Source organism: Macaca nemestrina, chromosome 12, assembly GCF_043159975.1.
Source record: "Macaca nemestrina isolate mMacNem1 chromosome 12, mMacNem.hap1, whole genome shotgun sequence".
NCBI classification, from domain to species: domain Eukaryota; kingdom Metazoa; phylum Chordata; class Mammalia; order Primates; family Cercopithecidae; genus Macaca; species Macaca nemestrina.
The window spans coordinates 101,592,976-101,620,562 of record NC_092136.1 but is presented as its reverse complement, the minus strand read 5'-3'; the positions used below and the strand labels follow the sequence as shown (position 1 = coordinate 101,620,562).

Sequence of the window (27,587 nt, the reverse complement as noted above, 5' to 3'; positions counted from 1 at the left end):
TGATGCCTGCCAGAACTCTTCTGTATGAGGTGTCAGGTGACCCCTGTTGGGAGGTCTCACCCAGTCAGAAGGTACAGGATCAGGGACCTGCTTAAAGAAGCAGTCTGGCTGCCCTTGGCAGGGTATGTGTGCTGTGTGTGTGGGGGGGCCGGGGGGGGGGGGCGGGGGGTGGAGTTCCACTTGCTTTCCTGACTCCTCAGAGCCAGCAGGCAGGAAAGACTAAGTCCACTTAACCAGAGATAGCAACTGCCCCTCCCTCCAGGTGCTCCATTCCAGGGAGATCAGAGTTCTGTCCATAAACCCCTGGCTGGAGTTGCAGCAATTCCCACAGGGAGGTCCTTCCTGGTGAGGGGGGATGAATCTGGGTTCCACCCAGAAGCAGTCTGGCCACAATCTGCCTCAGTCACTGTGCTGTGCTGTCAGGAATTCTTTCCAGTCCAGACCACCCAGCCTCCCTGGTACTGGCAGGGGAAGATGGCTGGTTGGACTTGCAGTGATGGCTGCTGCCCCTCACCCCTCTGGAATCAGTGGTCTTGGGCAGTCTCTAGCCTGCTGCCACTGCCCAAAACCCGAGCAGCTGCCAAGAGTCTGTACAGTTTTGTGCTCAGGACCCGAGGCCCAGGTAGTATGGGTTCACCAGCGGATCTCCTGATCCATTGGTTGCACAGATCCGTGGAAAAAGTATGGTTTCCCTGGTTGGGTAGCACAATCACTCACCATCTCCCTCGGTTAGGGGTGGGAGTTCCCCTTACCCTGTGTAGCTCCTGGGTGGGCTGTCACTACACCTTGTTTTTCCTTGCTTTCCATTGATTGCACCAACCACTTATTTAGTCCCAGTGAGAGAAGTTGGATACCTCAGCTGAAGGTGCAGAATTCACTTGCAATTTTCATTCTTCTTTTTGGGAGCTACAGTTGGCAGCTGCATCTAATTGGCCATCTCAGCCTCTCCCACATCTATGATTTTTGATCTTAGAAAATCACTCTATATTAATTTTCCTTTCTTTTTTGGTTATATTGGTAATATGTATTCCTTTAGTGTTTGGGGAAATTAACTTTTAAAGCCATTAGATCCAGAATTTTCTTTATAGTGTGGTTTTTCAGTGACTTCAACATCTTTAGAACTATCCAGATTTTTCAGTTTCCTCCTAAGGTTTTTCAAAAGGTTTGTCTCTATGAGAATGACTATTTTTTTTTTGCACTGTTTATATTGGTTAAATTGTGTTTTGTCTTTTTCTCCTAGGGGTTTATGAATTTTACTAGTCTTTTTAAAGGAACAGGTTTTGGCTTCATTAATGTTCATTTATTTTCTATTTCATTAAGTTCTTATTTTACTATTTTTTCTTTCTAGTATTTTTGAGTTTATTTTACAGTTTTCTTTCTAGCTTCATGAGAAAAATAATTGGGTCATGAATGCTTAGCCTTTCTTTTTATCTAGTATATGGAATTTAAGGCTGGAAAATTTCCTCTAAGCACAGCTTTAGCTGAATTTAATTTTTTCTATTGTCTGTTTTTTTCTTGGTTATCAGTCCAATCTTATCTTTTCAATGCTGGATGTTTTTTTCTTTTATTGAATGATAACCTTTATGTGAAAAAATAAAACAGAGAACATTTGAGGTTCTGATAATAGTATATACAAGTAGAAAGAATTTACTTCTTTAAGTATGCTTTTAGACATTAGTGGCAGATCACTGTAATTCAATTGGGAATTAAACTGATTTGAGCCTGGAATTTAGTGTTAGAGTGCAGATTATTTCCAGTGCATTCCTATTCCTGGGGTAAATAGTCCTTTATGTGTTCTTACTGAAAGCCAAAGATGTTCACCAACAGTTCTTCACTTTAACAAGCCCTGAGCATCGATGTTTATTTCCCTAGTACAGTGAGATTATTCAAAGCTCTGAAAGGTCTGTTAGTCTCTAGATTGCCATTTGCGGACTGAAAAAATGCCTAGAGGAGAGAATCAACACAGAATGTTTGGTTCACCTTTCCTTACTGTGTTGCTCTTTTGAATCTTGTTCACTCAGTGTTGGTTGCTTTGTGAGTTTTCTTTTGCCCTCAAAAATATATTTAAAAATATTTTATCCTCATTTATTAATTGTGATTATTTTCCTTGAACTATATTTAATAACATGTAAACATGCAAAACTATTAAAAGATAAAAATCAGATTACAGTTATTACTCTTTTGAAATCATGTACATTTGTGTATATGTGAGCACATGCATGGAACATATTCTGGCTGATGGATAACAAGATATTAGTAGTAACTGTCTCAGAGTGATGGAAGTATAAGTCATTTTTAGTTTCTCTGTCTGTCTCTCTCTCTCTCACACACACACACACACACACACACACACTCATACATACCCTCACCCCAGAGATTCTTGTGGTGCTTCTCGGTTCCAAAGGGTCCAGGTCCAGAGTTCAGGTTCTCAGATTTCCTACAGTCAGATCATATGTACACGTGTGAAACATGTGAAGGAAAGTTAAATGGTTAAATAGTACCTCTTAGTCTCCATCTGACACCAGAAAAGTCACTGGCAACTTTACCGCTAGGCAAGACCTTGATTCCTCAAAGCCTGTGGTTTCCCTCAGGTTCTGGCACACCAGAAATATGTATATAAGTGATTCTTATTAGATAACAATGAATTTGGTATGGTTAGTTTGGGGCAAGGGGGAGTTAGTGAGCAGAGATACATGAAGTTATCTATGTTCCTATGTACATTTTTATTGATACATAATATTTATATGTATTTGTGGGGTACATGTGATATTTTGATATATGCATATAATCTATAATGATCAAATCAGGATGATTGGGATATTCATCACCTAAAATATTTATCATTTCTTTGTGTTGAGAACATTCCAAATCTTCTAGCTATTTAAAATACACAAAAAATTTATAGATACCTATAGTCACCCTTGTAGTCACCTATAGTCATTCTTTTTCCTTTTTTTTGTCTGAGTAAGTTATTTTAAAAGTCCTGTTTTCAAGTTCAGAACGTCTTTCTTCTGCTTAATCTAGTCTATTGTTAATGCTCTTGATTGTATTTTTTATTTTAATGCTTGAATTCTTCAGTTCCAGGATTTTGTTCTGTTCTTTTTTATGATACCTCTTTGTTGATTTTTAAATTCTGGTCATGAATTATTTTCCTTATTTCTTTGTAATGTTTATCTGTGTTGTTTTGCACTGCACTGAGTTTCCTTAAAAGCAATACTTTGAATTCTTATTCAGTTATTTAACAAATTTCCTTTTCTTTGGGGTCAGTTACTAGAGAATTATTGTGTTCCTTTGGAGGTATCATGTTTCCTTGCTTTTTCATGTTTCTGTGTCTTTATATTAATATCTGGTGTAACTGTTGCTTCTTTTAATTTTATTGAGTAGCTTTCATAGGGAAAGACATTTTCATATAGATGTATCTATAAGGTCAATTGGGCAAGGTTCTTGGGCTTTGATTTTGAGTGGGCAACATAATGTAGTCTCCATATGATTACTTTGGTTATAATAAGTATCAGTGGTGTCCTTAGTGGGTTACGCTGTGGTAGGTTGTGGAGGCTTTTCTGAGGATAGAGGTGCCGGGCAGACTGGTCTTCAGGCACCTATCTAGGTGGTTTGTGCAGTCACCAGATGTGGTCGAAATATGCCCTTAGCTGGCTATTCTTCAGGCCTCAGGTGAAGTATGCAGTAACTGGTGGTGGTAGTGTTGGGCACTGAGTGGGGCATGTGGGCACGGGCAGTAGCAAAAATGAGTCAGTCATCAGGCACCTATGTGGGCCTTGTGTATGTCAATGGCATTGATGATGGGTCAGCTGGACTAGTCCCCAGGTCCCTAGGCAGGGCGTGCAGACACTGGAAATGTCCATGTCGGGTCAGTCCCCAGACTCCTAGTGAGCTGTGTCATTCTGCAAGGGCTGCGGCTTTGAATTCAAGTGGGGTCACTGTTGGTAGCTACAGCCTTGGACAGGTGGATCTCAGGCTTTGGGGAGTGCATGCTTTAGTTCCCTATGTCCCAGGGCAGCCTCCCTAATGTACTGGACTGTATATTCCCGAGGGTACAGGGCACTTTGCTGGCTCCGGTGTTGGTGATGTGATCGTACCACTAGGTCCAACTGGTACCACAATGCTGTAACCCTCTAAGTAGATGTGGGGGAATGTTGGTGGGGCTCCAGGGATGTGGAAAATGCAGGGGCTACTGGGCTCCCAGGCAGGTTGTAGCTTGGTGTTGGCTCCACACTCAAAATGGTGCTGTGCTTCAGCAGCTTGAGTCCCAGGGGTAGAACCCAACATAAATTCCTTCTCTGGAATAATACCATCATGTGGACTCCAGGCAGCCCCTTATATTAGGCTCAAGGACTATGAGGGCTGAGGGGCTTTCCTGCAGTTAGAACTGTCAGAGTCTGCAGTGGAAATGTGGACTGCTGAGGACCTCTTACCTTTTCCCCTCATTGGGGAGTCCCTCTGGGCTCTGAGCCAATCTGGCCAGCTCCCTTACTTCCCTCTCTATGCTGTCATGTCAAGCTTCTGTTCCTCATATAGTACCTGTCACTTCCTGCTGGATTCTAGAATTCCCCTCTAGAACATCTACTTGATGTGCAGTTATCTCTGCTATTTTGGTCCTTGTTATGGAGGAGGATAGTGCTGGGTGCCTCTAGTCAACCATGTTGATGATGTCTCCTCCTTAGGTGAATTTTGATATATTCCCCTGGAGGGATTTATCGCAACGTGACTATTGATCATGGTAGTGTGTGGTATCCCATAGGGATGGTTGGGTATAAATCATAGCTAAGAGTAGTTCATCACTGTTAAAGTGGAGTTGTTCTTATTTTTAAGGTAAGTCTAATACAAGATAATCCTCCATAGACAAAAGCAGAAATCCCTACCAGCCAGCCTTTTTCTACAGAGAATAGCCAAAGGGATCTTTTCAATTCAAGATCAGTTCAGATCACTTTTCTAATTAGCACCCCTGGAAGTTTTTCAGAGCACTTAGAGTAAAAGCCATACTCTTTACCATAACTAGCAAGACTTCACATGGTTTGGCTCCTGCTTGCCATCCAATCTCATTTAACATGATCTTCACATTTTGCTATGCCAGCCACCAAGGTCTTCTTCCTGTTCTCAAACTCGCCAAAACTCCTACCTGCCTTGGGATTTTTGGTTCCTTTTGCCTGAACACTTCTACCTCAGAGAGTTATATGGATGATAACTTTTTATTAACCAGGACTTCACCCAAATGTCATCTCTTCAAAGAGGCCCTTCCCCGAACACTTAGGGCTGCTGTGTAGCACAGTTGAGGGGACATTATTCATATTAGGGACTATGGAAATGGCACTGGAATTGGGCAGTGCACAGCCTGTTGTGGCTCTGTGCTTTCTTCCTGGACCACTCTATTTAAAATTCCTCCCCCATTACTCCCAAGCACAGAACCTTACCATTATCTAAAATTGTGTTATTTATTCATTTACTTTACAGAACACATGCTTGCATGCTGCCACTTGCATCCCAAGAAGGCAGGAACTTTGTCTCTGTTGTTCACTCCTATATTCACAGAGTTTAGAGAAGAACCTGGGACAGAATTTGGTACTTCCTATGTATCTGTGGCACTTCCAATATATTTCCTATATAAAATGGATTGTAGGGGTATCTCAACACAGACCATAGGAATGGTCCCTGGTTTCATTTGTTCTTTTTCTTTAGGGGTCCAGGGGACCATATTGGCTTCTTGTTCCAGATATGAAGTATTTAATAAATATTTATGAATAAGATTACAATAAAGATACAATAATTAAGATGGCATGATGGTCATACAAGAATAAATGAATAAATCAATGGAATAGAATAGAGACACGAGAAATAGAACACACAAATGTGGACAATTGATTTTTGAAGATCTCGCCATGTAATTAAAAGCAAATTAAATGTTTTATCAATAGTGGTCCTGAAGAAACTGAGCATTCATATGGAAATAAGTGATTATTTACCTCTAGCTTATACCACATATAACAATTAACATAAGATGAATCATAGACTTAAATGTGAAAGCTAGAACTGTGAAGCTTCTAGCAGAAAACATAAGAGAATAGTTTTAAGACCTGGGTCTACAAAGATGTTTTAAATAGGAAGCCAAAAACCCTTGCTATAAGATAAAAATAATAAATCAAACATTATCAAAATTAAAATTTTCTGCTCATCAAAGATACCATTAAGAATGTGAAAATGCAAGCCACAGGCTGGAAGAAAATGATTATAATACATATATCTGTCAAGGGTGTCATATCCAGAACAGATAAAGAAAAATAAAAACAATCCTATTTTATAAACATAAATAAAAGTACTTTAAAAGTACTTCACAAAATAAAACATCCAAACAGCTGATAAACACATAAAAAGGTGTTCAACATTATTAGCCATCAAGGATATACAAATTAAAAACACAATAATATACCAGCACACATCCAGCCTAAATGACTGATATTTAAATGGCTGACAACGCAAGTATGTTTTTCTAGAATTTTGAGCAAACAGAAACTTTTTTTCAATAAAAGCCCATCAACTGAAAACAACACTAAATGTTCATCATCAGGATAATGGATAATGATGTGAATGCATTACAAACTGATACAGACAACAATATGAAAGAATCTCAAAGCATGTGGAGTGACAGAAGTTGAAAGAGTAATAGTACGTGATTCCTTTTTTTATTTTATTTTATTTTTTTTGAGACAGAGTCTCACTGTGTGGCCTAGGCTGAAGTGCAGTGGTGCGATCTCCACCCACTGCAATCTCCGCCTCCTGGTTTCAAGTAATTCTTCTGCCTCAGCCTCCCAAGTAGCTGGGACTACAGGCGTGCATCACCATGCCAGCTAATTTTTTGTATTTTTAGTAGAGGCAGGGTTTCATCATATTGGCCAAGCTGGTGTTGAACTCCTGACCTCTTGATCCACCTGCCTCAGCCTCTCAAAGTGCTGGGATGGTGGCGTGAGCCACTGTGCCTGGCCTATGTGATTTCTTTTATATGTAGGTCAACAGCAGACAAAACTGATCAGTTAAGCTTATTGACTGAGAAGGTGCACAAGTAAGTAATAGAAATATATATATATATATATATTTTTTTAATGGGGTGGTAGTTACATGGATGTTGTGATGGTTAGTAATGGGTGTCAACTTGGTTGCATTGAAGGATGTAAAGTATTGATCTTGGGTATCTGTGAGGGTGTTGCCTAAGGAGGTTAATATTTGAGTCAGTGGACTGGGAGAGGCAGACCCACCCTTAATCTTTGTGGGCACCATCTAATCAGCTGCCAGCCTGGCCAGAATATAAAGCAGGCAGAAGATCATGGAGAGACTAGACTGACTTAGCCTCCCAGCCTACGTCTTTCTCCCATGCTGGATGCTTCCTGCCCTCGAACATCCGACTCCAGGTTCTTCAGCTCTGGGACTTGGACTGACTTTCTTGATCCTCAGCTTGCAGATGGCCTGTTGTGGGACTTTGTGATTGTGTGAGTTAATACTTCTTAATAACCCCCCCTTTATATATAAATATATATAGCAGCCTCTCTCTAAGGTTGTCATTTTATATATACATATATCTTTAAGGACATCATTATATTATATATATTATATAGTATATATAATATATATAAAATGACATCATATATATATAAAGGGGAGTTTATTAAGGAGTATTAACTCACACAATCACTATATATATATATATATGTATATATATATATATATCCTATTAGTTGTGTCCCTCTAGAGAACCCTGACTAATACAAATTTATATGTATTGCTTATACAATTGGTTATACAATTAAGATCTGTTCATTTTCCTACATTTAAATTATAATTTATTAACAATTATACTAAGAAAAATGGAAAATATATGTTGAATGAAAAAACGGAAATTCTTTACTATACAAATATAAATGTTCAGAGAAGGTTGTAATACATTTTTCCTTCAGAACTACATTTATCTCCATTTATTTCACTTATTAATATTGCCTATTATTTTAAAATATTATATAGCTAAATAACTAATATAAATTGCTATTCAGAATTTCCAGCCAGAAGTTTAACTTAAGAAAGAAGAAAGCCATGATTTTAGTTTTACAAATAACAGAAATTTCCCTCATGTCAGACTATTGCCAACAGACGATATTATACTCTGGACAGCAGTTATGAACCTATAATTGACAACAAGATGACCTTCCCTGATGGTTTCATGAGACAAACAGGTTAACATCCTAAATAAGTTACAGAATGCTTATCTCAGATAGCAGCAAAAATAGAACATATTTAATAACCATACTTTGTATGTTTCACATTCTTCTCCATGGTTTTCAAATTCTATGATTTTTCTTCTCACTGTATCTCTCATATTCACCGCCGCCTTCTCAATCCCAGAAACGCACCATAATTCAAGATCTTGAGCATTTCTCATAGGGAATGAAGATGGTACAGTAAAGGTGACATTTTTGCTATATTATTATTTGATTCCAGTTTTAACAATGACATCTACAGGTTGACAGGCTTTTCAACTGACTGAATGAAGCTCATATTATGACCTCTGTTACTAAATATTATCCCCATTTTATTCCCCATCTTTTTCACATGTGTTCTCCTTTATGTGCTCATGATGTTATTTGCCCAACTTTTTTCTCTATCACTTTCTCATGATCCACTCAACCATACTCTATCATTCAAGGCAATGAGGCAAAGACTTCCTGTTGTATTTTCCACTGGTGCCTTTTGCTGGCATTCTTGATCTGTCTTGCTTATGTCCTTCATATGTTCACATCTTCACACATAATATATATAGAATCACCGGATGTTCTGGAAATTTCTGTTTCCTTCTCCAAGTTCACAGTCCACATTTTCCAGTGGGTTCTGTGCCTTAGGAGCCTGACATCTTTAACTGCATCACTCACATTCCCTCACTTTCTAGTTTGTGGGTGGATTTTGCAGGCGACTCTTATTGGCTAGATATTGGTGAGTCGGAGTAAAGAAAGATGGAGGTGTTTGCTTTTGAGATTCTGCAGTGGTTGCACCCTGTCTCTACGGTCATCATTATTATTGGGTAACTCCTCTCCCACAACTGTAATTTTGCTGAGTTCTGTTAATATTTACCTTCTCTTACCCCATTAGACTAAAGGAGTGTAAAAGTTTCTAGCCATTTCTAGTCCTAGAATTCTTAATCCTTCCTGTGTGTTCCTACAACTTGCCTACAGCTTTTCAAATGATCTCTTCATAAAATTCTCTTTGCTTTCCTCTTTTGGTATGACTTCTCTCAAGACCTTGATGGATACCCGTGTTTGGCATAAATAAATGAGGCTTGAATATGTGACCACCTCTGAGGACACATATGCTACTTTTCCAGCTAGCCATCAAGATTAAACCCATGAGATTTTCATGCTCAGATTCGTGAAATTATCTCAGGAGTCACACAGATTAGGTGTGGGGAATAATCTTGCTATTACCTAGAAATTCCTGGGATTACCATTAGTATGGAAATTTGCTAGGCCTCCTCCTGGAAGGAACAGTGCGTGCAATGAATTATGTCAGTTAAGGTCCTCTGGACACAAATATTATAAAAATAGTTAACAATAGCTGACATTTATCAAATGCTTAGTGTACATTGGAATAATTTCTTTATATTCATTATGTCATTTAGTTATAACTCTACCACCACTACTCCAATAAAACATAATAAAACTCATCTCAGTCTCTGGGGATTTTACTGCATTTGAGTATATAACTCTACACTGTAATGTTTGGCCCCATTAGTTGACAGCTGTCAAGATGATGAGAGGTTGAAAGAGTGTATACCAAGATATCTCTTTTTCTCATTCATTGAAAACATTTTATTTCTCTAATTACATCTGTCACCTGAAACAGTACAATGAAAACTGATGAATTTTCTTCATGGTGAAATGACTTAGGAGGAAGATTCCTTTAATTAGTATTTACTGCATATCTGCTATGTGTAAGATACTGTGTCAACATAGGAAGATGAACTAGGTACAGCCTGTGCCCACAAAATGCTCATAAACATGAACATAAACAAAGTGACCATACAAATACAAAGTGGGACCTAGGTCGCCAGGTTGTAGCACATGAAACACTCTTTGAAAACATCTAATCCGTCCTCCCCATCTTATACGTGAAACCCAACTATAAACCCAACTAGTGTATGCACTTCCCAGGTCTGAATTCATGGAGTCACTCATTAGTTTAATAATTAAAATTTAAATTGTTACAGGGCTGTATTCCATGTATTGGAGGAGTAGAATGCCTTGTACAATGTTAGCAATTTGGCAAGGATTTAAATTTTAATAGTTCTATCCCACTCCAGTTTCATATTTCTAAGAACACTTGATCCTATTCAGGTCTTCCCCACCATGGCCATTCTGTCCTCTTGTCTCTGAGATGTTTAAGTCATTTATCATAGTCCCTGTCTGTGATGTCTCTGAAGCATCACCCACAGAAGTCAGTCTGTAGTTTGGAGGGGAAGGGAGAGATACATTGTAGCATGCCAAACCCTGTACAATTTAATATTAAATATCCTCGTTCATAAATAGCAACTGGACATCCCTACCTGAGGAATTACATGGAAGAGATAGCATAAGTTGGGCCCTGAAGAACAATAGAATTTTTCGAAGTTAGAAATTGGGGGTAGGGACACATAGAGAAGAAACATTCGAAGCAAAGGTACAAGTCAAGGATGGGGCATGCACAAAAATTTTTTTCACAAAAATGACTTCCCTGCTTGTCCACCACTGCTCTGACATACACACCATTCATCTGGCAACAATAGTACCCTGAACTGTCTTAGGGAACAGTGATTTTGCTAAATGGAAGATGTGTAAGTGAGTACTGTGGATAAAACCTAGAGAGGTGGCTTGGGTGAAATAATGGAGAGTTAGCTAAATGTGATGTGTATGATGGAAGCCTGTGAAGGTTTTTGAGCAATGGAGTTGCATTACCAAACCTGGGTTGTTGGAAGATTAATGTGGGAATAATGTATGTGCTAAATTACAATAGGGAGAGGTGAAAAGAGGAAGGCTAGCTGTCACCAATAGAGGGATGTGCTGCCCAAGTGGGGCAGTGCTCCTGGGAGTGTTGATCATAGACAGCCTTCTGTTGTCAGACTTGCGGTGGATTGGCTCACCTACCGAGAGTTCTCTCAGCCAATGGCAGACCCCTTGGAGTAGTGGCTCACTTCTGGTGACTGATGTATGTGTAAGCATAAAGGCCTGGACATACTGGCCCAAATCGGAACGACCCTGTAGTGTCTATCTAGCTTCTGAGCTTCTCCTGGGGTGGGTGGTGGGCTTGGGCTGACCTTAGACCTGATTTTATCTCTATGCACTCAGGTTCCTTCCTCTCCCTTCCACAGGTGTTGATCCCAAGGGCACACTTTAATCAATATTTGGCACCTTAAACGACATCTCAATCTCTTTTCCAGATAAGCCAATCTGAGACATTGGTTAGAACATGATTATCCTAGTCTAGGTTAGGGGCAGTAAAGACCTGAATTAGAACTGTGTCATCTGGAATAGAAAGTTCAGATATAAAGGAATCGGTTCCTCCATGGTATAACTTTGCTGCCATGTAGATGTTACTGGGGATTCTGTAATTAGGATTCACTAGGACCAAGTCCATGTGACTACAGAAATGATTCAGCCTAGTCCATTCAAAGCATATGTGAAAACACGAATGAGTGAATAATTCCATGAATGAATTGGTAAGCACAACAGATGTGGTAACTTCATTTATCATCTCATGAATAGAGTGGGTCCAGAAATACTTATTCTACTGTTTGTAGAGTAACAGTAACAAGCCATAGAGAAGCTGACTGGCTGTCTATGTTGTTGCATCTGATTCGGCTGTACTTGTATATACAAAGACTGTGATCAGAAAAGCAGCACAGAGCATTTTCAATGAGATATTTATTGTACTACAATTGCAAGTTCCACACATGCTAATCAGGAATTTGAGATACCCTAAACAGGTATATCTTACCACAGTCCACTGCCAGCTGGGAAACATAAAATGACCTTTTGTTTTGCATTCAAGGTATCAGACTTAGAAAAGGATACACTGGAATTTCACCCAGTATTTGTTAACTGTGAATCAGCCAGGAAATTGTTTTTCAACACTTTCATTTTGTGAGGTACTAAAAAATAAAATAAGATAAATTTTACGGTAAATGAGCTTGTTCTGTTGTAATTTGTCTCTTTCTCCTAAACATAGAAAGAATAAGACCTGGATAATTTTACATACAATCAGTTAGGTACTTGCTAATTGGGTTTTTATCCCATTAAGAAAAGACAGTTTAGGGGATGGCCTAATGCAGTTAGATTCCTACCCTAAGTATGTCCATAGCTCAGACACACTAATCCTTAGACACTAAAACATACCTACTATCCAGATAACATGTATTGTTGTGTAATGTATTATTCTTATCAAATGTATTTTTATTCCACAAATACTTATTGAGGACTAACAATGTACTAAATAACACACTAAGCAGGGGGATCTAATGTTATAAGAAATAAAAGCACTCAAGGAGAAAGGGAGGAGGGGAGGGAGGAATGGAACTCTTGACAGTGTCACTATTCCTGAGGATTAAAATAACATAAAAACCAAAAAACATTCCTTAGATTTAATATCTTGTACATTATAAGCAACTTTTGAAAAGCAGTTTCTACAGCGTAGAGGACAAAATGTGGTAGGTTCATATTTTCACATCGGGAGAAGGAAGTGGACACAGCAGATTCTTTGAGTTTTTTGTTTGTTTGCTTGTCTGTGTGTTTAAGTTCTGTCACCCAGGCTGGATTGCAGTGGCACAGTCATAGCTCATTGCAGCCTCAAACACCTGAGCTCAAGTGGTCCTCCTGCCTCAGCCTCCTGAGTAGCGAGAACTACCAGCATGTGCCACCACGCCGGGGTAACAGCAGGTCTGAGTAGATTTCAGGGAACTCTATGTGAAGAAAAGGAAAAATGCAGGGTAGTGACTTTGGAAGAGGAATAAAAGCAGAGAAAGAAGCTTTTTTACAGATGTGAAATAATTGATCTTATATGCTGAGAGGAAGAAATAAAATCTACTAGAGAGGAAAATGCAGAAAATACAGGAGAGTGAGGAGATAAATGAAATGGGATCCCTCAAGAGGCAGCATCTAATGGGACTGTGAAGACAGGTGTTGAGGATACGTTTCAACAACCACCAGAGTCATAGCAATAATGATAACTAATAAGCATTGATCTCTATGTGCTATGCCTGCCTAAGGATTATATATGTTATTTAATCTCCCCCATAACATTGTTAGATGTATGTAATTATTATCCCATATTTTAATGATAGCTTAGGAAAGTGAGACACAAAGAGGAGTGGTGTAGATGCCAGGCAAGTTTTTAGGTGGAGAAAGAAATTGAAATGTTTGCTTTGGTGGGCCTCACTTTGGTCTGTAAGGCAGAAGGTGAGTCAATCTGCTGAGAATGAGGAGGAAGCTGATATAGCTTGTGAACTGTGAAGGTAGGAAATGGTTGTGAATGAAACTGGAAATCATATGAGACTTCCTTAGCAGGTCTGAGGAAATGAGGTTCAAGATCATGGATTTTCACAATTCCAATCAACTTAATTGTGCAATCTGCTCTAGGAGCAGAGGAGGAGCTCCCAGGAGCAGAGGAGGTAGATGCTTAGTGTTGACACCAGGATCACAGTCTTTCTCTGTAGCTCCAAGAGCTTTTAGCATCTTGAGGACATCAGTGTCCACATGATGGCCATAAAGTATCCCATTGTTAAAGTTCCTTGACCCTCTCCATTCCAATGACCTTCCTTCTCACTCCATTTCATCCACTCATTTCATGGACATTTCATGAACTCATTATAAACCTTATTTGCACAATATATATTCGGAGACCTCATTAAAACTAGCAGTGCTTAAGTCCTCCATCTTTTCCTAAGCTATGAGATTCTTCCTATCCAGCCCGGATCCAAACTTTCACGATTTTAATTATTTATTTTTAACTTTCTTTCTTTCTTTTCTTTTCCTTCCTTCCTTCCTTCCTTCCTTCCTTCCTTCCTTCCTTCCTTCCTTCCTTCCTTCCTTCCTTCCTTCTTTCCTTCCTTCCTTCCTTCTTTCCTTCCTTCCTTCTTTCCTTCCTTCCTTCCTTTTTCTTTTCCTCCCCTCCCTTTTTCTTTTCCTTTCCTTTCTCTTGCTCTTTCTTTCTTTCTTTCTTTCTTTCTTTCTTTCTTTCTTTCTTTCTTTCTTTCTTTCTTATCTATCTATCTATCTATCTATCTATCTATCTATCTATCTATCTATCATCTGTCTATCTATTTAGAGACAGAGCCTTGCTCTATCAGCCAGGCTGGAGTGCAGTGGGACAATTATAGTTCACTGTAGCATCGACCTCCTGCTTTGGCTTCCTGAGTAGCTAGGACTGACTACAGGCATGGCATATGTCACCACACCCAGATAATTTTTTTTTTTTTGGAGGGATGGGGACTTGCTGTGTTGCCCAGGCTGATTTTGAACTCCTGGCCTCAAGCAATCCTACTTTAGCCTCCCAAAGTGCTGGGATTACAGATGTGAGCCACTGCACTCGGCCTTAATCATTTATTGATACTGTCCAAATTACTGCCTCCCTATTTGTTGTCCTTGCACATGCTCCTCTCTTTGTCTAGTACATAGTTTTCTGCTTTCTTTGCCCGGCAAAAGCTGTCCTATATGTCATATGTAGTATATGTCTTATATGTTCTCTAGGAAACCTTCCTTGGCTCCTCTCATCCCTAAGGATTTTTTAGTTATGTGTCTCCCATAGGCTTCCTCTTGGAGCACTCTGCATGACTCCTCCAGTTTATTTTCTGGTCTCTCATACAGTTAAATCATGAGGCTCTTGAAGCCAGAGATACTGTTTTTGTTTAATGTCTATGTGCATATAATTTACTGTAGTGACTTAAATAGAGCAATTGCTTAATAAACCCTTGAAAGATATAATCAATTTCTTTTTATATTAATTCAAGACTGCATAAATGTTCTTCTACTCATCATTTCCCAAGAACATGAAAATAAAATTCTGAATACAGATACATATTCACTGTGTAAGAATTTAATGAGGCTAGACTAATATATACTAATTTTCAGTAATCTACATAAGCATTCAGAAGTCTTGATGCTGTGTTTATCCTTTTATTATTTCTTAGACAGTGATGCATCACATGCTTATTCCTAAGAAAGTATCTCAATAACAACATGAGTGATATTAGCACTGAGGGGCTGACAAAGTTACTATACTTCAAGGAAAATATTTTTTAAAAGGGAATACATTTTATATTTCTAAGCTTTGTGCTATTTTTACAACCACAGAGAAATTAAATGAGATCTGATAGGGCCTAGCTTTATTACTTGTATTACGCCTCATTACTTGCATCTTGGAGTAGCTCAAATCTGTCCTCACTGGAGATAGAATATTATTTTTATTTTGATATGTAAAAATAGTGATAAACAGTTGATCTTTAAACATTTGAAGAGTTATATATGTTTTTAAAACACTGGAGATTTATGTAGAATTTCTAAGACAAAAGTGACAGAATAGGAGGAATGATCTCATGTAAAAGTGCTGAGAAGGTTATGACGCATCATCCAAATATGGAAGTTTATGATGAAGCCACACAATATTCCTCTGCTTCGCTCCATAACAGGCTCATAAGATGGAGCACCCCTTGCTATTTCAAGCCAAGGGCCTTGGCTAACACTGTTCTCCAACACATACCTCATGGCTTGCCTCCTTCAGGAAGACTTAATTCCCCTTTTCTGTGATCTCGTGGGACCCAGGCATTACTTTATCTAGCCGAGCACTCAGAGCTCTGTATTTTGATTTTAGTATATTTGTTGGTTTCCCTCCTGGACCATGAGCTTCTTTAGGTCATGGATCATGTCTTATCTGATTGTTCATCCCCTCTCTTTCTTAACAGGGAGCTTGGCACAGAGTAACTGCTGAATAACTATTGATGGTTGGATGGATGGATACATGGATGGATGAGATGAATAAGTACAAAATACTAGATCTTTGCCTCTTTCCCTGCTTGTAATGCAGACAGGGGATATGTTAGAGCTAGAGAGTGGAATATGGGAGATTTCTGGTTAAGAGTGTCTCTCTTTTCTCTCACCACCAGTTGTTTTTCATGAGATTTATACTTCCCATATATAGTTAACTTCCTAAAACAATTAGCTCTACTGTTGAATTCCATCCTGCGAAGATCACGCATCCATCAATCTATGCACAGAGCTCACAGAGAGATGACCCTTTTGACACACACAAAAAATCCAATTCTAATGTCACTGAGCTGCCTGCAGATGTCACTCAGAGATAAAGCCAGTGTCTCTGTACCTGTCTTTCTTTTCTTCATTCTGGGCCACTGTCTCTTTAGATAAAGAGGAAGAGATGAGGATTCTGTTGTCTGTTATGTGCCAGGCCTTATTCTAAGTGCTTTACTTTGTGTCATCTCATCTCACCTTCACACAGTACTGCAATATAGGTACAGTTTATAGACAAGAAAACTAGGGGCTAGCTACATTCATTAGAAGCAATGGGACCCATCGAAAAATGCACCAGCTTTAGATTCAAGCATTGACCCAACCATATACCAAGATATTACCTTAGGCAAGCCATTTACCTTTTCTAATATTCAGTTTTTTAGTCTGTAAATGGCAATAATAAATGCTTTCTTTAGAGAGTGGTCATAACAGTTAAAGCAACTAGCACAGTGTTAGGCATGTAGTGTTAAGCGGATCTACATTATTATACAAATAGTCTAATATCATTCTACTCAATAGTAAAATTAACTCCAGTTTCAGAAGCCCATGTCCCCAGCCTGTTTAATGTCTATGTACATATAATTTATCATAGTGACTTAAATAGAGCAATTGCTTAATAAACCCTTGAAAGATATAATCAATTTCTATTTAATATTAATTTAAGACTGCATAAATGTTCTTCTACCCAACATTTCCCAATAAAATGAAAATAAAATTCTGAATACAGATACACATTCACTGTGTGAGAATTTAATGAGGCTAGACTAATATATACTAATTTTCAGTAATCTATACCCTGTTAAATGAGATAGTGTATAGAAAACTCGGCATGGTTGTAGAAGTATAGGTACTAAATATAGAAGTAGTGATAGCAGTAATAGTAATCTTTGGAGGACACTAAAATATTACAAATATTTTTCATAAATTATCTCGTTGTATTATCGCCATCTTACACATGAGAAAACAGAAACTTATAGAACTTTAATCACCTGCCCAAGACCAGGTTAAGTGCCAGAGACGAGACTCACATGTCCTCAGATTCTAAATTCTCTCTGCTTTCCACTATAACAAGTGGCCCCAATGGGAAATGTGTTCAGCATTGGTCATGGTGTGGTTGATGAGGTCAGCTTATTATTGAAGTCAGCTTATCGCCCCATTTGCAGCCTGGCCCCTCCTCTTCCTGTGTGTGGAACCTGGATTCAAACGGCCAGAGGGAAGCACTCTAACAGGGGACTCTGGCCTTGTGGAGAGTCCCTGTTTCCCCCTTTTCTTCCTTTTCACACAATAAAACCCTGCATTACTCACCCTTCAAACTGTCTATGAGCCTAAATTTTTGTGGCCGTGCAATGGACAAGGAGTAACAAATTTTGCTTCATCTTCATCTTAAGACAGGAATACTGGGTGGTCACAGAAGCGAGAAAATGTCAAGCAGCAATTTCATATGGCAGCAAGAAAGGAGCTGTTAAAATTAGCTACAGGCTGGGCGTGGTGGCTCACGTCTGTCATCCCAGCACTTTGAGAGGCCAAGGTGGGCATTTCATGAGGTCAAGAGATCAAGACCATCCTGGCCAACATGGTGAAACCCTGTCTCTACTAAAAATACAAAAAACAAACAAACAAAAATAGCTGGGCGTGGTAGTGTGCACCTGTAATCCCAGCTACTTGGGAGGTTGAGGCATGAGAATTGCTTGAGCCCGGAGGCAGAGGTTGCAGTAAACTGAGATCACGCCACTGCACTCCAGCCTGAGCAATACAGCGAGACTCCATCTAAAAAAAAGAAAAAACAATTAGCTACAATGACAAGAATGAGCCTAGGCTGATAAGACCCTAACAGAAAGGCTATGGGATAACCTGGTTGAAACTGGCTAAGTCCAACATGGTGGTGAATTTGACCCATGCCTTCCAGACCTAATTATATGCTCATTACTATACTAAATTACACACCCACCAGCACCACGACAGATCCGAGCATGCCCATATTTAATATAAAAACAGATGCCACCCCAATTCTAAGAAATCACCACCTTTTTTTTTTCCTAGAAAACGTCATGATTATTCCACCCCCTAATTGAGAGGAGCACATTAAAATAGAAAACCCAAATTCCTTTGTGTGTGACTTGTTCTCTTGAGCATGCCTGCACTTCTCTCTCACGTGCGTACTTTCTCTTCGCAATACAAGCTTCTTGTCTTTCGCATCATTCTGACTCATTCCCAAATTCTTTCTTGTGACAGTGTCAAGAACCTGGATACTGGCTGGGGCTAGGGTTTCACTAGCATCCGGGGACCTTCCTGAACCCTCCAACAATAAGCTGACCTCATCAACCACACCAAGACCAATGCTGAACACATTTCCCACTAGGGCCACTTGTTATAGTGGAAAGCAGAGAGAATTTAGAATCTGAGGACATGTGAGTGTAGTCTCTGGCACTTAACCTGGTCTTGGGCAGGTGATTAAAGTTCTATACGTTTCTGTTTTCTCATGTGTAACATGGTGGTAATACAATGATACAATGAGATAATTTATGAAAAATATTTGTAATAATATTTTAGTGTCCTCCAAAGATTACTATTACTGCTATCACTACTTCTATATTTAGTACCTATACTTCTACAACCATGTGAAGTTTTCTATACATTATCTCATTTAAACCTCACAAAACACTTGATGTGCTGATATTTATCATACAATAGTTACACCTGGAGAAATTAAAGTTTAGAGAGTTTAAGTCACTTTCTCAAGGTAAAAGAGCCATCAAGTGGCTGAGCTGGGATTTCAACATGTATCTTCGCACTCCATGACCTAAAAATGCTACTCTATGGCTTATAACATGGTAGACAAATGCCCTATTCAAGCTAGTTTACCATATGATATGATGGCAGCAGTTAATTGTATCATGTAACTGAATGCTTAATACTTGTAAGAAGGCATTTGAAAATTTTCTGTAGGATTCATTCTCAAATTACTTCCTTCTGAATTAGCAGGAGCTGTGGGTAGTGCTGCACATCTTGCCACTACTCATCCTGGAAGGTCTATTGCTAAGACAGAAGTAGAGGAAATGTTACACACATTTTCAGAGTATTGAGGGCTCAGGCATTGATGAAGATGAGCCAGTAAGATGGGAGTGGGTCCCTGGCAAACTCCTACTGGCCTGTGCACTGGGAGAAATGCTCACTGAGGTGGGTCCTTGGGAAGTTTGCTCCGTTTGCAGCCTGGCCCCTCCTCTTCCTGTGTGCGGAACCTGGAAATCAAACTGCCAGAGGGAAGCTCTCTAACAGGGGACTCTGGCCTTGTGAAGAGTCCCTGTTTCCCCCTTGTCTTCCTTTTCACCCAATAAAACCCTGCTTTACTCGCCCTTCAAACTGTCTATAAGCCTAAATTTTCATGGCCGTGCGATGGACAAGGACCCTGTCTTTAGCTGAACTAAGAAAAATCCTGCAACAAAGGCAGTGCCAGGTACTGAAGAGAGCTCCTGGTTTGATTCACACACACATGAACTAGAAACCAGCTTTGCCATCTTGCAGTTTTAGCAGGCAAGCATTCTATACCTCATTACCCTCATTCACAAAATGGGAATAACTATACTTCAATTACTTCATTAACCTGAAAGCACAAAAGGTGATTCAAAAGCCAAAGATTTCCAAGAAGATAACTAGAAGGGCAGGGCAAGTCTGCAAGCCTTTGCCAGACAGATAGCATTAAAAATAAATAAATAAATAACTCCTCAGTGTGGGACACCTCGTGATCCAAATATCCAAGTTGAACTGGGATTTGTTTCATGAGAAGCAGAGGAGCCAACATGAAGGGGAAAATACAATAGAATGTATGTTGTAATGTGAAGAATGTGATTACAGAGCAATATTTGTTACTCAAAACCCCCCACAAAGTGTGGCGTACTTGCAAAATGCCCATAAATGAATACGCTCTGTCGGGATGAGACACTATAGGACAAGTTTTAGCTTCATCAGCATGTCAGTGCTTATAAGCCCAAGTCAGTTTCATTGCACGATGGAACCACTGCTTTGCAGAGTGCAGGGCAGGGAGAGAGCCTTCTGAGAAGCAGACTTCAGTCCCCTTGCCATAAGTCAAGGTTCACAAAGGAATATCTCAAATCACTCATAGGTCTGCCTACAGGGAAAAGTGTGTGGACATTCAGGCTTTCAGATATTTCCGGGCTCTGAGGCAGGCACTTTTCATGGTTTCTCAACAACTTCCCATGTTGCTTACCACAGGAGAAGAGTGTGCTTGTCCTACATCTTTTATTGCTGTGACAGTTGTTTTTTCTCTGGCTAACACCAGTTCTTTTGTGCATTTTACTAAGCATGAGTCAGGTTCACAGGATCTGACCACCTTGAGGCATTGACCCAATTATGTCTCTGAGCCTTCACAGAAAAGGGCTACATCCAGTTGCATTTTCTTAGAAGGTGCTGCTTCCCCACGCATAAAAGCACAGTCCCACACTCAGAGCATGCACATTTTAGATGAAAGAAATAAACATAGTTAGAGACCTGCTTGGCTGCCATGGAAGGGAATCTTGGACACTAAGGTCAGCATGTGATTTACTATAAAATTACAAGAGAATGTGCTCTTAAAAAGAAATGTAGTCTTCTTCTTCTTCTTCTTTTTTTTTTTTTGCCTGAGGCAGGTCATGGAAAGTGACTGATGCCAACAATTGCCATCATCCCTTTTTGTGACCTTGCTCCCACTTCCTGATTCCTCAGATCTGCATGAACCAGATTGAAACTCGGTAGTGCAATAAAACTTTATGCCATAAAATTCAAAATTCACCCGAATGTTTTAGCCTTAGTTCGTCATTTTCCAACTCTAGTGTGTGAACATTGAACATGCTCAGTGCACATATGTTAACACCACATCCCAGGACAGGAGATGACCATATGGATGAATGAGTGAAGTGTTCCACTTAGCAGCATTCTGTATCTTCAAATTCAGAAGAGCACAAAGTGCACAATACATACATGGAAACTCAGTTAGACACATTTTTCTCTTAAAAACCATCCCCTCATTTACCAACTTTCTTCTATCAGCCTCTTTGAATTCACTTACATGAAAGCATGAGTCAAATACATAAAATTCTCTAAAGACATCATAGAGGAGACAGAAGAAATTCTCCTCATACATTCCACAGCCAAAATTTTGGAAGAAAATACATGACAATAGATTTTTGTTTGTCCAAGTTCTTTTTTAGCCAGGGATGCTGGGCTACAGAGGAGCATTTTTCTTAAAGTAGAATCACTGGTACCTCAATGATGCTTGCTCCCTTTCCCCCAGATTTTCTTCCAGGAATTTGAAATTGCCCAGTCATTTTTGGAGGACTTATTGTCCATCTCAAGAGTCTTATAAGCAGTTTCTCCACGGAGGATAACCTACTGTGTGAGGAATTCTTATACTAGCTTCTAAGAGACAAATATCACAGTTCCTTATTATGTAATAATATAAAGAATACTCTTATTTTTACATGTGTGTCTGTTAATATGCTACAGAGGTGAGGATATTTCTTTTTGAAACATTTAGAACAATGGAAATAAAAATAAACTACAGACTTCTATATTTATAGATTAGAGAGCTATTTAAAAGTAGTGTTCTATACTCTTCTGTGGAACGACTGGTTAATTATATTTAATGACTGAAAAATAGACACATTGAAACAGCACACTGTATCTCATAAATATACACAATTAGTATGTGTCAAAAATAAAACTTTTAAAAAGCTAGGAAAAAAGCTAGTCTACTGTGTTAAAACCATTAGTCATTAATAGTAATTATGAAAAAGGAAATATTATCATAGTGGTCTGTATTTTGGAAAACTTTGGCTGTAGTTGAGTATGTTTCTCAGAAAGAAGACATATGATTGAGGAAAGTCTACTGCAATCACACCTTCCATGTGGTTATATAAATGATTTGGAGGGATAGTTGCTTTATCAGTCAGGTTCCAGCTGGGAAAAGAGAAATCACTCTAGCTCTTTCAAATACAGTTAATTTGATACAAGAAATGGTGGTACTGGGGTAGAAAGGATGAAAAGCTAATATGAGGTGGTGAGGCAACCTAGAGATTTAGCAGCACCAGTAAGACAATAGGGTGATGCCAGACCTTGGACACCAGGGCTGTGTAGAAGGTGCTAGAAGAAGAGTGGGTACCTGGATGGGAGCTGGGAACCCAGCTTGGTCAGATTGTGAGCCATGGTGAAGGTGTAATTGCTGCCAGACACCATAGGAAGCAGACAGAAAGAGGGAGGGAAAGACACATTATAAGCCCAAGTTAGTTTCATTGCATGATGGAGCTGCTGCCTTGCAGAATGCAGGGTAGAGAAAGAGCTTTCTGAGAAGCAGACTTCAGTCCCCTTGCTGTAAGTCAAGGTTCACAAAGGAACATCTCAAATTACTCATAGGTCTGCCTAAAGGGAGCACTGGTTGCTCCCTTCCTTCTCTCCTCCCATCTTCCACAATTGCCACCAAGTACCCAAACTTACCGCCAGACCAAAAGAAATGGCCTAGGCAATGTAGCTTCTTATAATTCAGGGCATAGGAAAGGAAGAATAAGAAGTGGATCTGAGAGGAAATGGAATTTTGACATGCATAAATGCTCTTCTCATAATCTGTGTTCGAACTAATAAGAAACTTACAAGATATAATTTTATTGGACAAGTAGTTAGAGGAAACCTAATCATGCACTTTCTCCACTACCCTTCACCAACCTATTGAGCTCTTCATTGAACCCATCCTTACTCTCTTACCTCCTTTATCAAAGGACTGTTCTTCCTTAAGTATCACAATCTACCTAGGCTCATGTCATCCCGCCATGACTATGTTCCACCAACTAATCCATGTGTCCTCAAATATGTTACATCCCTCTCTATTCTTTCAGCCAAGATTCTTTGCAAAAGAGCATATACATGGTTTTTACACTTTTTATTATTCACTTTAATCTGATTTCTGCTGTTACAGTCTTTACATCTGACAAAGTCTTCCAATAACTCATCTCTCACCAAATTGAATGGGACTACCCCTTATAAAACTTTGAAGCTGACTTTGATTCTATTTATCTCTCCCTCCTTTAAATTGTTTCCTAACTTGTCTCTGTGAGACCAGTTCCTGTAAGTTTTCCCTTTTCTTTCTTAAATAGGGAAGGGTGACATTTCTCCATGGGAAGAAGAAACCGAGGAGAAGGCAATGCTAGGCTGGGAAAGAATAGATGACTCTTGGAAAGAGTCTTGGAAAGAAGTTAGAAGATGAGTTTCAACATCCCCAACAATCTCCCTGGCCAAACCCCCTATTTTGTGGCAATTAAATGGATACCAATAACTGTGGAATCCCTGGTAAAACTACCACCATTTTTCTGAAAAGGAAAGGAAATCTTGTAGTTCAAATAGTTCCCAGCAGAGTGGATTCTTTCAGCTTCCACCCTCAGGCCTAGCTACCAGCCAGTTGCCATATGCAAGCTGTCCTCATAATGCAAGGAGGCTGAGCTGGGCATATCACCCTCACCAGTGGTTGGAAAGGCTCCTGTATAGCTTCATACCCAAGGGCTAAAATATAGAGAAAAATTAAGTTCTTCAGCGTGAGCACAGCAACACTAACAAATGGCCACTCCATGGAGTCCAGTCTATCCAGTGTTTTAGGTTCCAGGATTTCTCTCTCTCTGCTTGGACTCTATCAGGCCTCTCATACTGTATCCAAGCCAGCTGGCTGGGGCCTGCATTCCTCTCTCATTCCTACTCAGCTCTGCTTCTTTGGACTCAGCCCAATTTTGAGTATTCCAGGGTTCATCTCAAAAAGAGATTATCCAGGGCATATCTCTGACATCCGGTTGCCGTGTCTGTCTCTGCTCTGCCCTCCGGAATCAAACTTTTGTTCCTTCCCCAAACCTTGAGGCTCTGCCATTGGATATAAATCTTGTGGCTACACTTTCTTAGGATCAAACATTTCTGCCCCTGGTGGTGCCTTCTTACTCCTGTGAATTACCTCTCCCTTGATGTCTTCCTGTGTCGGATGACAGAAAATGGATGGGAGCAAACAACTGAAATGGTTAAAGCTTGCTCTTAAAAGACAGGTCTCTCATGACTGAATACTTCTTATACAATGAATTAATTAGTTAATCAATATTATTGAGCCTCTACCCATACTGTTCCCAACTGTGCCAAATAGCATGGAGGAGGCAAAAGGATACTCTAAAGAGTGTATGATCTAATCGAGTAGATTAATAAAAAGTGAATACAAGTAGTGAATGATTAGACCCTAGTACCAATCTGGGCTCTCTTACTAGTTGTGTAACTGTGAGGCTTAGAAAGGTAAATCACTTTCCCTTCCTATAGTATAGGAATTTAAAACATATCCTTTTGGATTATTGTGAGGATCAAATAAGAAGATGAAAATAGAACGTGTGGCACACACTGAAAAGCTCCTATTTTTTGAGCACTGCTTCAGTAAGTGTTCAATAGGGTAAACAGAAAAGACTTTGAGTATTTGAAACAGGAAATGCAATGCTCACAGTTAGTTACACAGGTGGTAGAAAATGTACAAAGATCACAGGAGGTGAGGGAGGCAGCCCAGAGATTAGCAGCAGCAGGAAGTCGCTACCATCCTTAGGCTGGGGGGAGTGGGGAAGATCTGGGTTATAAGCAGGGTCACCCATCGAAAGTTGGAACCACAGTGACATGTGGAGTAGGAGCAGGAGCCACAGAGCAGCTGCCCCTACTGCTGGAGAACAAGCCCTTGGCACTGAGAGAGGGAGAGATACTTTGTTTTCCCTTTTCCTCCTTCTTCCTCTACCTGCAGTCTTCAGGAGATAATTTTCATTAGCTGAATCCAGCTTACTCAGAAATAAGGAGAGCAACTGCAAAGATTTATTGCACCCCACCAACTATTCCTTGGCTCCCCTTGCAAAACAGGCACACAAAGGTAAGGACAAGGAAAAGATTTAAGGACCAGCCTGCCCAGCATTGGCACAGCACTTGCCTTGGGTATGCGTGTGTATGGTGGGGTGTAGGGTGGGTGGGGTGGCGGATGGGGTCACAGATGTATGGTGTTTGTGCTGGAGAGATGCCTGACACGACTAGTGTGAGAGATCATGTAGCGGTTCTAGAGAGAGTAGGCCTAGGCCAGCAAGCAGGTGGTCTTCTTCTTCTTCTTTTGTTTTTTGAGATGGAGTCTCACTCTGTCACCCAGGCTGGAGTGCAGTGGCATGATCTTGGCTCACTGCAACCTCCACCTCCTGGGTTCAAGCGATTCTCCTGCCTCAGCCTCCCCAGTAGCTGGGACTATAGGCACATGCCACCATGCCTGGCTAAGTTTTTGTATTTTTAGTACAGACGGGATTTCACTGTGGTAGCCAGGATGGTCTCAATCTCCTGAACTCGTAATCTGCCTGCTTCAGCCTCCCAAAGTGGCAAGTGGCAAGTGGCAAGTGGCAAGTGGCCATATTTAAGAAAACCAGATTGAAGGGGTAGGCAGTAGGGAGTCATTGTGGATTTCTGAGTAAGAGCAATAGCAAGATAAGTATAATATCTAAGCCAGGGCCTTACAAGCAGCGATTGCACTGAGAGCAAAACAGATTATTTTTAAAAACATTTTATTTACTCAATTGCTAAATAAAAATTGTATACATTTATTGTATATGATATGTTGTTTTGAAATATGTATACACTGTGAAATGGCTAAATTGAGCTAATTAATATATGGATTTCCTAACACATGTTATTTTCTGGGGTGATGCAAACACTTAAAATCTACTCTTCTAGCAATTTTCAAGAATTAATTACATTGTTATTAAATATACTCACCATGTTTCACAATAGATCTCCTGAACTTTCCTCCTAACAAAAATTTTGTACCCTTTGACCAACATTTCTGCTTTTAAATACTTTTACATTCAGTGTTTAAAATGTAAATGATGGCTATTCTTAATAATTCTACCTGCTCATGCATATGGATAGTAAGAAACTAAAACTTGTACTTTTCAAGGGAATAGCATATGAATGCAAAGGAGACTCATTTCAAGTGTTCTCATGATTTAGTTGTAATTAAAATATACCTGATTTTATTCAAAACTTATATAACAAGATTAATCATCTTTTTTTTTTCTTTTTTTCTTTTTTGAGATGGAGTCTTGCTCTGTGACCCAGGCTGGAGTACAGTTGCGTGATCTTGGCTCACTGCAACCTCCACCTCCTGGGTTCAAGAAATTCTCCTGCCTCAGCTTCCCGAGTAGCTGGGATTACAGGCATGCACCACAATGACTAGCTAATTTTTGTATTTTTAGTAGAGATGGGGTTTCACTATGTTGTCCAGGCTGGTTTCAAACACCTGACCTCAAGTTATCCACCCACCTCGGCCTCCCAAAGTGCTGGGATTACAGGTGTGAGCCACTGCGCCTGGCCTGATTAATCATCATTTTTAATTCAAAGATTACTTGCAAAATGTTTATACAGCTTCTTTGAAAATTTATAGTCTCATAAAATTCCACTCTCTTAATGAATTTTATTTGAAGCCTTTGTGTAATATAAATCTAGTGATCCATGCAGATTACGATGCAGAAAGATCTCTTTCTTTCCATGGAGGAAATTGACAGTGGTGAGTTCATACCCCAGGAAACTACCCCACAATGTTGTCTCTGTTTATTTGCTGCCAGGCACTGATCTCCTCTGAGGCATTATGTTTCTGAAATATCTTCTTATGCCCTGGACCTAGCACACTGCCTGGCACATGGCAGGAGCCAAGTTCATGTTTGCCAATTTGCTCTCATTAAATTCACTTCAGAATATCCTTACTAAGGAGGCCACAAGAGGATCCCATTTCTCTTCTTTCTGTTACGCTAATGTCACGCAAATGAGGCTTGAAGTAGTGCTTCTGAGGAAGGGCAGACTTCTTGGGCCTCCTCTGATGTTCTCTGACCTGTATTCAGATCTTCATTGTACCAGTCTTGGGTCATGGGAAATTAGCTTCTCTGAAAATAAGCTTTTGTATTTGCAAGGTGGACTACCCATACCCACATTTAGTGAGTTCTGAGGGTTAAAGAAAATCATGTAGCTGGGAGTGAATAACAGTTATTAGCCACCTACTATGAGTCTGGAGTGGTTTCACTTAGCTACTAATCTGCTAGGACACTACTTATTCTCAGTGGGGCTGCCCTGAGATAGTTTCCTCATAGTGACGTGAAGTCTCATTGAATTGAAGCTATGAGGTTAATTTCAAGACAACTGACTAGGTGCATTCCAGTTGCTTAGCTAATCATATCATCATTACATGCCTTT

General features: G+C 39.7%; 1 protein-coding gene across 3 annotated transcripts in view; it reads left to right on the top strand.

The window, feature by feature from the left end:
- Positions 1 to 27,587, top strand: part of LOC105466503 (transient receptor potential cation channel subfamily C member 6) — a 256,881-nt gene that overhangs the window by 66,353 nt on the left and 162,941 nt on the right. Inside the window, exon 1 of one of the 3 annotated variants that reach the window (XM_011715464.3) lies at positions 24,937 to 25,236. The exons of 1 other annotated variant lie outside the window; for it this stretch is intronic. The gene's annotated coding sequence lies outside the window, so the exon portion shown is untranslated. Of the gene's footprint in view, positions 1 to 24,936; positions 25,237 to 27,587 lie in introns of those variants that run through there. One more of the 3 variants, XM_011715469.2, reaches the window with a different exon arrangement.